Source organism: Pezoporus flaviventris, unplaced genomic scaffold, assembly GCF_033815535.1.
Source record: "Pezoporus flaviventris isolate CSIRO_AGI_PZ_B2104156 unplaced genomic scaffold, CSIRO_AGI_Pfla_v1 ptg000001l, whole genome shotgun sequence".
In the NCBI taxonomy this organism is placed as follows: Eukaryota; Metazoa; Chordata; class Aves; order Psittaciformes; family Psittacidae; genus Pezoporus; species Pezoporus flaviventris.
In genome coordinates, this window is record NW_026892549.1 from 31,482,362 (window position 1) to 31,499,995 (window position 17,634).

General features: G+C 40.4%; 1 protein-coding gene across 7 annotated transcripts in view; it reads right to left on the reverse strand.

Moving 5' to 3' along the window:
• ZMIZ1 (zinc finger MIZ-type containing 1) overlaps nt 1–17,634 on the reverse strand; it is a 344,473-nt gene that overhangs the window by 310,217 nt on the left and 16,622 nt on the right. The window contains exon 1 of one of the 7 annotated variants that reach the window (XM_061450330.1): nt 8,025–8,213. The exons of the other annotated variants lie outside the window; for them this stretch is intronic. The gene's annotated coding sequence lies outside the window, so the exon portion shown is untranslated. Of the gene's footprint in view, nt 1–8,024; nt 8,214–17,634 lie in introns of those variants that run through there. 7 annotated transcript variants of the gene reach the window in all.

Genomic DNA, 17,634 nt, shown 5'->3' on the forward strand with positions numbered 1-17,634 from the left:
AGTTTTTGCAATATGTTTCTCTCCTAAAAAGTTATCTCTGAATGTTAAAACAAGCTTGACAATAATAGTCAGATGGCGTTTATCTGCACAACAAACTCAGTTACAAACCATCAATATTTATTAGATATAAATCTCAAGCCCTCTTGCAAGTTATAACAACTTATATAAATTAATCTTGCTTAAGATACTCATCAACGCATTTTGTAACTTTAACACCATTAAAACAGCACTCACCAAGTAGCCCTTGTCATAGTGAGCAGCTGTTTACACTTAACTTTCTGCACCTTCATCTTGTATCTGGCTAAACTAACAAAATTAATATTCTAGCTTCCTTACTCTTCTCACACTTAAGCTCCAAAGCAAAAGTGTGTCAAGTTAAAGAATGGAAATAATAACATGTAGAATTTCCACAGAGCAGAGGGGAAAAAAAAGCATTTGCAGTGTGAAACTGGGTGTTGTTTTGTTTTTTTTTAAAAAAGGCAACAAATTTGGAAAGGGCTTACAATTACAATTTAAAACTTTGGATCTTGCTAAGAACAGCTGCACAAATATTTGAGAAAAACTATAGCAAGTAGTACCTTTAGACAAAAATAATAGATTTTTATAGTGCTCTTTAAAACTTCAATACTGAATTGTACAGTAAGCTGATGTTTTCACCAGTAATTAAATCACTATGTGAAGAATCAGAGCTGCAGACAAAGTTCCCTAGCTTCCCTTAAACCCAAAACAAGATAGCACAATGTACTTACAAATTTCTGCTCTGCTCCTAAAATTCTGCCACCAAAGATACTCCTACACTAACCTCCTGTTAGGAGGTACAGAGGCTGCAATAAAAGCAAGCCAGCAGAACACCTGAGGGAGTTCAGAGTTTAATTCAGCAGCTGATGATATTTAAGCATATGGTCAACGTAAGCACTTTTCTGAATAAGGACAAAATTAACATGTGCTTGACTGAACTTGAGCTCAAGCAGACTTGAAATTTTACTCAAAACTGGCTGAATTAACAGTCACACAAAACAGGCTTGAATACACTCAGTCTCTTTCATATACATGTTTTTTAAAGTAAAACACTCTGTCCTACCTTTTTATCGGTAACCCTCAACATTCAGCAACTGCTCCTACTGATTTAACGCAGAAATGTTTTTGAAGAAAAGTACACAACCACACACACCACCCCCCCCCCCCCCCCCCCCCCCCAGGTGATTCAATATTGAGGATTTATCCCCAAGCAAATGTCTCAAAGGCAACAATAGTCACTTCATTCTTCCCCCCCAAAACAAAGGCTGCAATCTGTGACAAGTGTCTTCCATAGGAAACAAACCCAATCAACCAACTCAATTATTCTAAGCAGTTTTAAGAGAAGTTAGGTAAGCTTTACTGATTTAATATCAAAATAAACCTTATTAAAGAAATACATTTTAAACTTTTGGCCAATATATCATCTGATTCCTGTGGCTGAAACACCCTTAAATGCACTCCTCAATGACTTCTGGAAATACTGTATAGACATACACACATATATGTTCCTTTAAAAATATAGTGTATGGGAGTGCACAGTAGCTGGAGGGCAACGGCATCATTGTGTAGTGCCAGTAAGCTCAGTGAAACATCTCAGACACCCAAGCATTACCTTCTGCTTATCAAAAATTGTTTAGCAGTTTCTCATTTCTGAAACACCTAGAGAAAACTAAAGCAAAGTTCCAAGAACAATGATCAAATTACATATTTTCAAAAGAGAAATAAAACAAAAGCAACTTTGTCACATTCCAGCCACTCTCTTCTTGGAGAAATCTTAAGTTTTAAAAGCTCCATCTCTTTGCTTGTTACTATTTTGTCTTTCCATCTCAAAAAGATATGAAAGTTGGTTGTAATGCAAGGCAAATTCCGCCTCTAATTAGTTTGAAATCTTAATGGCCCCGATCTTATGTGTTAAAACTAATTTTTATCATGTCTGATGCTTCAAGGATGTGTCATATTCTTACTATGTAGATCAGCACTTGCCAAAATTTTATTATGAGCAGCATAGTATAGAAGCCAGAAATTTCAACTATCAGATCATGTTGTGACAATGTACCAAAAAGCACACAGCTGAAATCAAAGCAGCTGAGTTTATTCAAGGGATGGAAGCCTTCTTCCCAAAAGAGAATTTGGGACGATGACCTTCAGTCTTTTCAGAATTCTGGGTACAGGTTGGCTTTAACATTAGAAAGGGAGAGAAACATGTACCAATACAAAACTGTGCACTCTAACAGCTTTTCTCAGGTGTTGCACTTGACAGCTACACTAAGTAAAATACAAGACATCCTCTTAATTTCTAATCAATTGCAGACATTAAAAGAGCACGAAATAAATGTATTGGAGCAAGTCTGGTTTTCTTGACATGACGGGTCTATTTGTTGCAGCTATCTCACTGGTAGAGAATGCACTCAACCCAATGAGATACAAAATTTTGTATTCGTATTATATAATCTTATCTTCTGTCATCAGCAACTACATGAAAAGGAACTTCAAATTTACTCTAGTCCCAGCAATCTGAATTGGATACATTTTCAAGATGTAAGGATGGTCTCAGCTGATTGGTATTATCTCAGTGCAGGAGTGGGTAAGTGCAAACCACTACACCATTGAAAAGTTTCTTTCCAAGACATGACTCATGGAAGCCAGCTTAACAGCCACATGCTCATCAATCCCATTACAAAACCACCACAAGGCTTGGCACCACATGCAATATTTCCAGGAAGGAAGGCAGATGCATATTAGTATAGAGAGAAGTAACCAGATGAAGGAACACAGGCAAGGCAGTAGAGATACATGCTCTGCATCACCCCTCATCAGACCTGCCTCAAAAGGATGATGCTCATCACACCCTTCACAACACGCACTGAGAAACTGAAACCTGCAGATAGCCACTACAGCTGAGGGTTAAAACCTGGGCTCCTGTTTGCTGCTCTGTCCTGGCATGCTCTGAACCCCATGAAAACACACACTTCAGGTACTGTACAAGTCAGAGATTTTGACTGACAGATTTTATCTCCACTGAAATTATGATATGCTTAGGCATAACTTGACATGGTCTGGGTCTACACCTCTGCAACAGACTGCATACAGTGACTTTCTGCGTATGTTCTAATAGAATCATTCGTTTTAAAAGAATGGTCCCACAAACTCCCATGAAAGGAAAGCAAGAGGATGGGCACATATATTCAGTCTAAGCTGAATTTTTTACTATGAACTGGACTCCATGCTTTCTTTCATGCAACACTCAGCCAACTGTATGTTTTTATAAGGTGCCAGAGGAATGTATTTCCTGTTATCCGAAACATATCACTTCTAGAGCACATGAACAACAGTTTGTGTCAAGTATCTACAATAAACTAAGAGGGCTGTCAAGTCTTATGGCATATTAGTTTGTCACTTGTAACAGGCAAAGCTGTGTGAGCAGATTAGACAATGCTACATAATTTAATAATTTTATCATCTATTCTACTTGACATTACCTGCTATTCCTCATGATTTCATCTGCCTGTGAGATTATGTGCCAGATGCAGAGCCTTTTTACTAAAATTAATACTGTCTACCCATACACAAATGCCACTATTTAATCCATAAAAGGCAAGCTTGGCTTTCAACACCAAAAACTTAAAAAAAAAAGCCCCTCCAACTTTAATTCCTGGAAATTCACATGTACAAGTTCAAAGCAGATCTTCTAAAGGGCTAAGTGGAATGAGACCTCTTTAGGCAATTAAAGTATATAACATGTACTTACAGACCTTTAATCAAATTCACAGAAGCAAAGCTTTAAATGCTGACCCTCTGCAGAAGATGAAGCATGAGAGAAATTGAGAGATTAGAAAGAGAGAAAGAAAAATGAGGCAAAAAAATAAAAACAATGCACTACCAAAAAGCCTCTGCCAGCAACATTTTAAGAAAATCAAATACATAGATGGTATCAGAACTACTATACATATATATATATACACACATATACATCCATGTATGTCTCCAGTTATCCCACACTAAGGAAATAGTTATCAATGAGTAGAACAAGGGGAAGCACCTATATTTGAACCAGCAGTGGTTTTTAAAAAACAAGTAGCAAATCTGCCACATGCATGTACTTGCAACAAAAGTTTGTGCTTGCATTGTAGCTTTGTTTCTAAACACAGCTTCCAGTTCTAGGGCTCCAAGGGAAATGGGAACAGAAGAGAAGCAAACAGATAGGTTTAGGATCACAGGAGGAGTTAAATACACACTGAGTAAACTAGTTACAACTGGCATTAAAATCTTCCGAGGAAATACTGTTTCCAGATTCCTTTACTCTGCATATTACTCATTTCAGACTTCAGAAACAGTAAGAATCAAAATCTTTGCTCTGATTCTTGTGGCCTATAATCCAGGAAACAAACAACTTTAGTAGCAAAATATCACTGCTTTCATAAAATATATGGATAAAAAAATAAAAATAAAAAAATCGGGGTCTGTGTGCGTGTGTTCTTTTTTTTTTTTTTTTTTTGTCCCTGTGTCCCTGGACCACAATTCTTCATTTTACGCTGCTGTAAATTGCTCAGCACCAATGTGCACTGCAAATTCCTGGGACAGATAAATTACTAGATCGTTTGAGGCATTCAACCTGTGGCTTACAGATGCAGCAACTCCTGTAAGTGCTTGTAACAAAATCCTCTGTTTACCCTGCCCAAAACTGCCAACATGCCCATACAGTCTTAAATATTCACAACCTACAGGAACACCTCTAAGCTACACTGGGCATCAGTGAATCAGTGTACATATTACCTGCCTTCTCTGCAGGTGTTGAGAACTAAAAACTGCTTTTGTGCAGATGCAATCCCAAGGGAACAAAATGGGCCAAAGACTTTTCCCTCAAACTTTTTGCAACTGACCACAGCTCAAAGAATTATCACAGCCAAAATCATCGCAACTAAAATGGCAGCAAACCCAGGAATGTGGATAAGGCACCAGCCAGCTCCCAACTACGGAAAAAGACCTGGGTTATGCTGAAAAAAATTTCCTCTTTAAATCTGTTATCTGCCCACAGAGAATCAAGCTATCAATTTTTTAAAGGGTATTTCTTTTAACTAAACTCCTATAATGTATTTTATGCAGGATTACATTACTAATAATTTCCATGGGATTTCACGAATGAAAAGTACCAGTTACGTCCTCCCTGGAAGAATGTGTGGAGGTAGGACAAGGGAGAAAACACAGGACAAGGGAGAAACCATACACTGGTTTATGTATTAAGCATCTGCATGCTTACCTTTTTACGTAAAAAAATCCAAACAAGAAAAATATCTTCTCCCAAAGTTTGCTGAAATCGGAAATTAACAACTCTGCAAGGGGGAATGCCCTCCCCTGCAACAGCACAGCTCAAAGTGCACACCCTTTTCCTATACTGCTTGCAAGGAGTTACAACTGGGACACCATTTCAGCCAACTCTGGCCCAGAGCCACCTAAAGATATTGCTAATGTGATGCAAAGTCATAAACTTACCCCTGTGATGGGCAAAGGCTTGCTTCATGTTTCTGGAGACATCATTTTGTTGTAAAACACACCCAGCTGAGTAGCCCATGACAAAAGCTTGTGTTCTTCACAATGCAGAAGTGGATGGTGTTCAGATTTAAACATCCTTATCAGTATTTACTCTTAGCAAACTAGTTTGTTTATTTTTCCTTTATGTTGCATATATTTGTGCCACTTCCCAGAGATTTATGTAATACTGACCTAAATCAACATTGACAGGGATCAGCAACATATCCATTTGATTTTTTCAAGTAACTGCTCTAGGTCTAGGAAGTCTTTCAAATGGGTTAATCTAAAGATATGGAGAAATTCTAGTTTACTAAGCAACTTAAAATACAAAAATGATAAAACAGAGGCAGAATGACTGGGAAAGCTACCCATCTGGTTCTCCTGATGCCTCCTCAGTACAGGTTGTTAATTAGGATACTGAACAACTGTCTTGCGATTGTTTTTGTGCAAGATCCTTGATGACTACCTCTGCTTCCTGTTTCCATCAGTACTACCATAGCTAATAAATCACTAACTGTGTAACAGCCAATCACTGCATTACATTTTTGTTGTAATGCCACCATATACAGAACAATTTATTTAAAAGTGAAGTTGGCTCTTCCTTTAACCTCTATTACTAAACATTAAAAAGGTGCAGTAATCATTTCAGCCACCACCAGAAACTGCAAGGAAGACCACATATGCAGTGAGTATAAGAGACAGAAGTGACAGAAATTGATAAAAACTTCATCACATGGCTGACACCCCATATATCAAAGCCCTAAATCTCATTCTCTGCTTGCCTCCAATTTCCATCAAAGCCTTCCAGCTGCACATTTATTGAGAAGTTTGTGATCTGACAGCCACTGTATTACCAACGTTAATGATGCATCAGTCTCTAGAATTACTGGGGAAACAGTCCAATTGATTTTATTATTATACAGAGTCTCTTACATTTAATTTCAGGCAGCTTCCTACCACAAATTTTAGCAATAACTAAAAATGCTACACAGCAGATGCACAAAACTCTACAGCACAAGATGGTTATCACAGCTTCATGCCACACCGTTCTCCCTCCAGGAGAGCTCCAAATCTCTCAGATGCCCCTGTGTGACCCATGAGCTCTTGGTCCATAACTAAAAGGGCTTATGCATTATGGTGTGATAAACAGTGCACACCGCTGATTTTCACTAATTTGGCCAAGAAAGCTATAGACAGACATCTCACAAAAAAGAAAAAAAAACAAGTGTTTTCCCAAAATCTCAGAAATCCCTGCTATTGAAACTAGATAATATTTAATGGGCTGAGGGATACAGACATGAATGAGGGGCAACACGACAACTTAAAAATATATGACCATATATGCTGCAATTGTTTCCACAGGTACCATAAATAAAGACTACACAAGTTCTTTACAGCAAATAGCCCACAGTAGTCTGTCCTTTTCATCCCAGAAGACTCTCTTCACTTAAAAACCACACTAATGACTATCACAGCTACTAAAAAGATGCAACATAATAAACCAAACTTGTAGGGTTTCTTTTGAATCATAACTATTTTAAACACATACCTAACTTGAAATTTCCATTGTCAAGTTAGGAAAGGCACTCCAAGAGATATCCAGCATCCATTCCCAGAATAGATGCTTTTTTTTTTTCCTATGACTTTTACTTTTTTTATTTTCAGCAAGCCTGGCAAAGATACCTAACAGAGCACTACTGCTTTCACTTCTTAGGTTTGGAAGAGAACAAATAAATTTTGTCACAGTTTCAATAAAAGTCATTTTAAAGCTCCATATGTCCCCAGAAAAGCAGGAGAGAAATACAGTTTTCCTCCTCTATTTTTAATCTCGTAACTTCATTTTTTCCAAAGGTCATAAACAAAATATTTTCAAGCACTTCTATTAACAGTGGTTTACTCACTTATTTTGATAGACAAGGTCTGCAACATAGTGACAAGAGGAATATATCAAATGGAACAAACAAAAACTGCTGCAGAAGTAGAATGAGATCCTTTCCCGTTTAGCTTCTATTTTTTTCTTGACAACAGCAATTTAATGATTATGAGTTTTGTAAAAAATAAATTTGAGTTACTAGAGGAGATAGATTTTCAAACCAATCAATATGAATGCTTTAGAAAACCTGCTACAGAAGAAAGTACAGTATCTGCTCATACAGAAACTCCTTCCCAACTCCACAGCAAGATCTCAGATTACAAGCACTACAGAAAAAAAAAAAAAAACACAAAGATAATCACTAGCAAATGCACCAAAAGTAACAAGCTGCTTCCAGATGTGTACTGCAGCCGGGAGCTTACACAAGAGTAAGTGGTAGGAAATGCCGCTCCATTTTTCTTTCTTGTATGCTTGCAGTCCGCTGTTCTAGAAGCATGCAGCTATTCACCTTTGAGGAACCTAGATGAAGTTGGCTTAACCTGCATCCTACTCCCAGGCTGTGCCCCCCAAGCAAAGAGCAAACATATCTGGACAGAAGAATTACCTGTATTCATTATGGTATCATCTAAAATGGATCCCTGCCTTAACTGTGCCTCAATTCACAAGTTTAGAGGTAGAGCTGTGCTCCTGACTGTCCACCCGATGCATGCCAGAGGGACAGTTCGGCTGCTATTAATCCCTTAGAACACAGCCTGCAAACGCGAAGGGCTCACTTCAGTCAGTACAGCAAACAGTTCAGCAGCTCCCGAACAGGAGCAGAAATGTCAGAGGAAAGGGCAGAGCAGACTGGCCCTTCTGAGCAGGAAACTGAACAGACAAGCCCAAAGCAGGAGGTGTAGTGCGGGTTGGGTTTTTTGTTGTCGTTGTTGTTGGGCTTTTTAGTTTTTAAACAGTATCTAGTTATCCACTTAAACACATATAAAGCTTTCACCCATACTGTATCTGGTAGCAAATGTGACAGGTACTTTGTTAGTATTCCTTTCTGGGATATCCAGAAAACAAGCAAACCAGGCAGGAAAACACAACTGGTTTGAGGAAGCAGAATCTTCCAAGTATCTTCCTGATGCATAAATTTAAATATCCAGACAGATTAGAGGACAGTCCCAACCAAACCTTTTTTGCTTTATTGGCACAGTTTACATTTACAACACACACACACATAAACAAACCCAAAAAATCACATTCATTACTTTGCAATACATGTAATAGACTGAATGCAGACAACTAACAGTGAATTCATTAACTTGGGAACAAATAGTTCCTATAATTAGTTACCAGAAAATATTCAACATGCATTTACAGGTTTATTCTTGAATCACTAAATACAACTCTAGGCACTAAGGCTGAATTATCTTGGGTGGAGGGACTGGAACAAAAACCCCAAAGTATTTGAACTACCATCAGTTACTCCATTATTCCCTAGATCAAGAACCAAGCGACACACTGTTTATTTGCACATACAGCCAGTCCTGTTTGTTAGAAAGCTGTTTTCCAACACGCAAATTGACAACTACTGTAGGCAGAACACTAGCATGAGCAAGCTGATAAAAATCGCGTTAAACTAGGACTTTTATCTCTCTTATACAGCTGGTGTAGATGCAGGCAGTCATACCACTATTAATGTTTCAGATTATTAAAAAGACTGCTTAAGTGGAAAGTACTTAATATTCATGAAGTCTCTTTAGCATCTGATTAGGTTCTTCCCCTTCCTCTGCCTCATGCTTCATTTATTAAATTTCTACCTGGGCCAAAAAACTCAACGATGAAACAAACCACATTTATTTTGCATTTAGCAGACACTGAACGTTGCTAAACAGAAAAGGTTTCCTGTCCTTTCAGAAGCTGGAAAGGAACATTTATTCAGCAGAGAAACATACCCAGCTTTCAACTTAAACCAACAAACCCTTTTAACATACACTGACTTATGGTAAAACCAAGTTACACTAACGTAATCTGGTCCGATAAGCCATTATTACATATTATTATATTAATGATTAGGCTCCTGGGAACAGGCAGGAAGTACATACTAATGGAAGATGGGCCCTGGGAGACTGCACTGACCAACAGCAGCCCTAGACCCTGCGTCCTCAAAGCAAGGGTTCATGACTACCGCACGCAGATTACGTGATGCCAAATAAATCATACCTTGTGCCAAATAAATCCCTGGGGGGAATGACGACAGGAAAAACCCATGCCTAACAATGAAGGTCATGATCTGATCAGCATGCAATGGCGTAGTGAGTTTTATTATCATAGTCCATGCAGCTTTCTGAGAGCTTCCTAAGTGCATAAATGGCCTTAAAGTAGTAACTTTATTTCCTAAAAATCTTGTTTCATCAAAACTGCTCCTTAAACTTCACCTCTAGTAGGCCCCTCCAAGAAAACGGACTCGTTTTGTGAGAACAAACAACCTGAGCCACCTCCTCCATCATGTGAGCTTAAAGCTTTCACAATATCACAGAATGGTTTGGGCTGTTCCACTTCAGGAGGTGAATGCAGGGCCATTCGCACCCAGGGGCTCAGGCATTCCCAAGCCCCCAGCACCTCACAAACATCATCTGCCTGGTTCACCACAGCCAGCTCCACACAAGATGGAAGCCTTGGCCAGGGCAGGGCCAAAACTCTGTCATGGCAGGAGGGCAAGTACAGCCCAGCAGCCCATGCCTCAGGAGAGCAGAGCTCACCTCCTCGGTTTTGATGGTCAAAAGCCTCTGACCTTCATGTATGGCATCTGAGCCTTCCACACAGCTTTTTTTAATTACCTCCACTGCTCTTGCTCCGGAGGTGCCGCAGGGAGCCTCACACCCTTGCCACACAGCTTGGAGGGGTGTGGGGTGCCCTGAGGCACCAGCAGCCATGGCACAGCCCTTGCCACCCCCAAGAGATGGCTTATCTTCATCACCCCTCCACTAAAAATTAAACAAAATTTAAGCCCTTTAACAAAAAAGTCTTGATTTTAAGAGTTAAACAAAAAAATAATTTAAAAAAAGTGAAGTCGCTTTAAGTTCAGTGGTAATAAATAAGCATAATAATAAGGCCTAAGCATGGAGGCAAAGTTAACCACAATCCTGGGACTTGATCCAAGTCTCCCATGACAATAGGAAAACATGAGACCTATAACGTTCAAAATATTATTTAACTTTTAAAGTCTTAGCACAGTTCAAAGTCTCCTTTGTGGAACAGCCCTTTTGAAAATGTCGGTTGCCTTCCAGAGACCATTTCTTCCTCACCAGGCCCAGCGTTATTTAAATAGTGAGGAATTACCAGCAAGAATAGGAAATGCTCGGCTGAACCAGGGAGGGAGAAAGTCCTTAAAATGACTGCAGAATTCCTAAATGCTGGTAAAAGGCCTAATCCTATACAATGATTTACAAAGTGACAAGGAAAATAGATTTACTGTGACAGTTTGAAAGCAGACCAACATAAATAAAGTTACTGCTCACGTGGTCGCAGCCTCCCCACCACCCTTTCGGCAGCACTGACAACAGGAGCCCTCCATCGACCTGCCTGATGATTCTCTCCCACCTACCCAGGCCTCCCTCATAGCCAACACCTAGCTGAAAGCAACCAAACAACTTAAAAAGGAAATTACTCGCTCCAAAATTAGAAGTTCTTTCAAAGGCACCAGCCTATTGATTACAACCGCAGCAATTCACATGTAACACCTCTTTGTACAGTAACCCTGGATTAAGAAAGAAACACTCAACTAATTATCCCTCTCTCCTCCCACAAAAATAACAAAACCTTAGACCCAAGAGTTCTGAGCTTGGGTTTTATTCATTAAGCTCCCGACTGCAGCACTGCAGCTGCAGTATGCAGAGGCAAAGCACGCTGCCAAGTATTAGCAGACCAAGCTCACTAACCATTTCTCTGGCAGTTAGTGTGATGTGGGTCAGGAAGGCCCTTTACTACTTCTCTATGGCTTTTTTGATATATAGAAGACTCACAGCCACATTTAACTATTTCTTCGATGCAGGGCAGCCAAGGCAATGGCAGGGCTGCCGGCCCACATCCCCTCCATCACTGGGCCCCGCTTTGCTGTGCACAGTGTGGTTACATGGGTGTGGAGGGACGAGCTTTCCTCCACTGAGGCAAAGCCATTCAGCTTCCAGCTGCACAGCCAAAAGCACCCGAGCGCACTGGCGAGGGACCAGCTGCTCTTCCCTGCCTCCACAGCACCAGGCAGCTGCAATGTCGCTCCGTGCAGATCCACCCGAAATCAGCCTACACCATGCCCTCCAGTCCACCCCTCCCCGCTTCTGCATTGTGTAAACTGAGGGGGACCCCCCCAGAAAAACTAAGGCAGCCTCCTCCTTTTCCTGAATCCGAGGTCCCTTTATATCGCTTTGCTTGCTGCCTCCTCACAGCCAGTGTCCAGCATCTCTTTCTGTAACCTGAAATTACTGAATAAACATGACAAATGCCCCCTCCCTATGAGAGCCATGCCAAAGACTGTAAGCAGGTCGTTAACTGCCAAGGTCATCTTGTTTGTGAAAAAGAAAGGAAAACATTACCATTAAGACTCTAATATGGTAAAACAGCAATGCCAGCAACAAGGAAACATAAGCTTAATGTTTCCTTTAACCCTTGCTTAAAAACACATTTGAAGTCACTGATTCAACCATACGACTTTGCAAATTACCATTCATTGAGGTGGTTTGGGGTAGATTCAGCCCAATTTCGCACCACACATATCCCCCAACATTTTGTGCAGCATCTGTTGTTAAACCTTTTATCTAAGCAGAAAATAATTAATTAATCTGGCATTTTGAAACTTGTCATCAGGAGATCAGGAGAGCCACCCACCCCTTCCTGACCATAAGCTTTTAGGGCACATTACTGCATCTTTGAATGACCATATGGGACCAGCCTATGTGGAGCTGCAACACCCTTGCCTATCCCCAGCAGACTCCACAGCCCTCCCTTTTCTTCAGGGAGCATATAAATTTTTCTCCATCTGACTCTTAACTACTGTTTGTCCGCAGACTTGTAAAATACACTAAGAAATGCCTAATGAGACACTGATCTGGCATCCAAATGTTCTCCCCCATCCATTTCCCCAGCGGGCCGTTGCCTGAGCAGCACACGCGTTGAGGCTGTAATTTGTTTGCCAGCTCTCCAAGGAAGGAAGGAAAGTGGGCGGGTGGGTGAGAGCTGGAGTCGGCACAACATCAGCACATGGCTGGCTTGCACGTGTTTTCAGTCAATCACTACTAAGAAAATATATATATATATATACCCATACATCACACAATACTCTAAAAGCCCAAATGAAGACAGGCAGGTTGCTGGGATAACAATGCTTCCTTCACACCAGAATCTAATCAATAAGTAAAATCCACAGCTCTCATGACAAAGACTGATAAGTGCTGAGCTTTTGAGACCCTACCAAAAAGGCATTCCTTCTGAATTCCAGGTAGCCCAACCTGTATGTGACCTGTACTTCCAGGGACTTCACAAATTATTTATCTTACAGTAGCACTGTGAAACCAGCTACTGCAGAACTGGGGAAGTCCAGGCAACAGATGGAAGGTTTCATAATAAACCCCATTTTATTACTGGGATGCACAGGCACTCAAGAGTCCAAGCAATCTGTTAAAGTTACTTGAGAAGTCTGGAGGGGAAGAATTAGCTGAATCAGACAACCACAGCCCTGAGGTCAGTGACCCAAAGCCAAGCCTCCTGCCTCTAACTGAACACTTAACTCTTGCTGGAGAGAGTCTGAACACGTAGACAAAAGACTCCAGCAGGTTGGTAAGCCAGCTGTTACCTTGCCTGCTGCTGTTGGGAGCAGTTACCCAGGAAGCTGGTTTTGCATTGTCTGAATGCATCTCCTTGCAGCACAGGGCCTTGAAGCATTTAAAAGAAGTTATTTTGAAAATATTTTAAATATTTTAAAAACCTGAAATAGGTTCCAGACTGCAAATATTTACACACGTTCTTATGTGCAAGGAGTCCAACTAAGTTTAAAAAAACATTTTTATGTCTAACTTTAACTATGTACATAAATATTTACAGGATTGTGACTTTGATTTTCCTCCCTTGTGCTCAGAACATTACCTGGTTCTTGAGTGACTGGGGTCAATGAAGCGAGCTGCTTTCTCAGTTTCATGTGTTATCCCTATCCTGCTTGTAAACAGAGGAGCAGCAGTGTAGAAATCCAAAACCTAAACCCCAAAGCTGCTTTTAAGTGATCAGCGTTCTGCAAGAACAGTGTCAAAGAAATAGACTGAAACTTGAATAACTGTACATATTTTGAAACCTCATGCAGCTTAAATTGAACAGGATACTAAATGGATGCCATAAACCTGTTTTACTCTCTTCCTACAAAAACTTACATAGGAGTTACTTACATGAGAGTTAGCAACGAGGCACCCAATGTGCCTCCGTAGCTATTGCCCAGATAAACCCCAGACCTCTACAAGCAGGGGGGTTTAAAGGAGCTGCAGGACCTAAACCAACAAATATAACAAATAAAACAAAATTAAAAAAAACCCTACCACACTAAACCAAAAAGCACAGCAAAAAAGCCCCCAAAACACCTAACATGTTTTAGTAGTCTAATCTAAGTTTTCTTCACAATTATTAAAACATGGAAAAATACAAAGGAAGTTTTGGGAGTGTGAGCAGCAGCATTGCCTTCCTGGCTCCCTCAAGTAAGGAACAGCACTTCATTCCCAGGAAGCAGAGCTGAGCATTACCCTCCCCTCCAACTCATAAAGTACAGGGAGGGGGGAACAGCTCAAACCAAACAAAAAAAAAACAACTTAGGAAAACAAATTGCTCTTTCAACACTGGGAAGTTGAGCTGCACACAAGGCTCAGACAGTTTAAACACCATACTTTCTAGCCTCTTCCCTCTTCAGCATCTGTCATAAGAAACATTTAAATTTAATGATGGTCATACGAACGTTACTTTAGAGGTTTATGCATTTGATATCACTTGCACTTAGCTACTTCAACTACTTCCTCCCAAAGACCAGATATCTGCTGGTTTCCTCTGTTTGTATAGAGCCTTTGGTAGTGAAAAAAATTAAATTCTTTAAAGTGTATGCATTCTGGCTTTAAAACCACAACCACTGACTGATTCACCAACAGTCAAAATCCCCCCAACAGTTTTCTCTTTAAAAAGAGAATTCAGTATTTATTTTGTGCTTCGGTGTAATTAATGCCATCTACAATTTTTTATTAATTTGTAATTCACTGAAGTCTCACCGTTAATTTCTGAAATCTGTGCAGTTCTTGCAGCTACTGGAATAAAGCATCCCATCAAATTCTAGCCCAAAATTGCCTAATGTGACATTAATGGATGCAAGCAATCTCTTGCCATGGATAAGGCCAGAGAAGGAAAATCAAATGTCTGTGTACAAACCAATTTCAATAATATGCTGAGAGTTTAATATATTAATGAAAAGGATTTTAAACAACACAATTTCACTAAATTCAATCAGCGCTGCTTAACAGATACAGCTACAAAATATCACAATGGATATGGAAGAGGCTTATGCTATGTTACTCTTACTATCTGGACACACACAAAGATTTCAGTATGGTGATTTGTTCAGAATATAATTAAAAGTACCAATCAAAACGATAAAGCAAAACCTGTGCAAATGAACCTGTGCCCTTGATTTTTAGGAATGGACTATAAAACTTGAAAAACTTCAAATAATTTGGAGATACCTGTGTACGCTCATTTAATATTATTTGAAAATGTCGTGTTTTCAGAAATAGAATGCATTTAATGGAATAGGTGCCTCTTTCAGGCATTTTCAGGAATTGTTCCTTTGTAAAAATAAGCATTTTCCAAGAATTCAGATTTTATAAAAACAGAATTTTGACAAATTTAAGTCAAGACATGAGGATACTCACAATTTATGTTTTCAACTTGAAGTAATCTTATTTTTTGCTGAGATCTGAGAATAACTTATTTTTCAAATTTTCTAAAAAGTAATTGGAGCTATTAAGAGCTATTCTACAATAAAGGTTGGCAGTAGAGAACATCTGCATAAAAAGTTGTCAGCTGTATTCCAATTTGAATGTGATTTTTTTCATCAAAATCTTTATGATGTGTTGCACTCCAAACAGCAATCTACTTAAAATCTGTTCACAACAAAGGGACAAAGACTAGACCCAGGTTATCTGTACATGTAGTACTTGTTAATTGCAGCTATTACAAATGTTTCAAGAGAATACTTCACTGAAATTGCTTAAAGCAACCACAAACACTGGCCAGTTTTAGTTTCTTGGTTTACTTAGGGACATTTTCTCCAAAAGCTGAAGATGACTGTTTCACACATTTCTGTCCAACAGGTCTGAGGCAGCTCAATAGAGTAAGGCATAAAGAGAATGAACATCCCCTAGTAACTAACGTGCCAAATAATCAGGAAGAACATTTAATTCCATAGGACCATAAGGCACCCCACAGATGTAACTCGTCTACACACACAAGCCAGCCAGAATGCCTTATTCTACAGTCCCTGAGATGATACGGCCACTTGCAGGATGCTCTGTCAGCTCAAGCCCCCACACTCAGAGCAACAGAACAACACTAGAAACAGCGATCAAAGAAACACAGCACTCCATGGTCCTTAAGGAACATAAGGAAAAATCCTTTAAAATCACAACCAGCATTTCAAGAACACTGTGTAATGATACAAGTTATTCATATTATCAAGGTGCCCAGCAGCTCCAGCCACCAGGCAGGGCTCCCACTGTGGCAGGCTCTGCTCCATGCGCAAAAGGCACCATTTCAGAGCAGCTTCTTCTGCAGAGCCTCAGCCCCCCAGTGAGGCTCTAAATCTGCAAAAACTGAGCAGCGAGCAGGAGAGGCAGGGAGCCAGGGGCTGTTGCAGCTGGCCTTGGTGGAGGGCACAGCTCCCAGAAAGGAGCTGCCTGTGCTGGATGGCCTACCCTGCACTGACACCAATATGAGGTGGCCCACCAGCTGCTGGCTCCCTTCAGGAAAGGTGAGAAGAGCAGATGACACCTGGAATACTTCAGCACTGCAAACAGAAGCCTAGCTCCCCTTCCAGGTTTTAGCCTTTGTGACAATACACTGATGCCTTTTCCACCACAGATAGGTCTGCTAGCCACACCAACCATGGGTGAGGATGAGCTTCAAGCTTAGTGCTACCTCTTGCTGAACTATATGTTACAAAGTTCCAATGACCAGATTTAACAGAAAAGGAAATAATTAATTTCAGTCAAAACAGTTTGTCCAAAGGGGGAAAAAAAAAAAAAAAAGAAAGAAAGAAAGAAAATAGAAAGAAGTGTCCCATACCATCCACATTAGAGCTTCCACTCTGTGGAAACCGGAGTCACCATGTGCAAACATTTCTAAGAGCCACACAGTGGGAGGGGAACTTTGTCTGAAATGGAGGAACTAACAACCAGCAGGATGTTCCACTGCAGGTTTCAATGCCAGCTCACAGATTCCCTCCCACTTCACAGGAGGTTCAAGGGGGTTTTAAAAGCTCAGGTTCTCCAGTAACCCCAGACTACCCATCCCAACCCCAGGAGAGCACCAGACCACACCAAAATAAGGATGCTCCCATAGAGCCTGGTTGGGCATGAGGAGGCATAAGACCACACTTCCCTGGTGCCCTCAACCACAGACCAACGATACAGCTAGAGACTGTGTTTCCAGCATCACTAAACTTCTCCAGGTTGCTTTGCTGGAAATGGCAGAGGGCTCCAGCCTCCCAAGCTCATACACTTGATGAAGAGCTTCAGGCAGGAACCAGCTATGGGCATGGTCCTGCAGAGCTGAGCTCTCTTTGGTTCTTGTTTTCAGGACTCCTGCCCAGTTCCAGTGGCTGTATTAACACGACAAGTAGTGCCTGATGTAGGGAAGGTTATATGCAATTTATGTTTTAATTGAGAGAGAATCTACCTGCCCCCAGCAACGGATGTCCTGGTACTAATAGGAAAACAAGTTTATGCAAATCAAAATATTGTGGTTTTAATCACCTGATCCAATCTAGTTATGAGCTGGGTTTATTATTTTCTGCTAATTGTTAGGCTGTGGATCCATCTGACTTTTCTAGGCAGGAGTGCCGGTTAAAGCACTTTTTCCACCTCCACGCCTGCCATGAAACTCAGCTTCCCAGTCCTCTCCTGCTGCCCACGTGGTGCTTGCACGATGATTTGTGC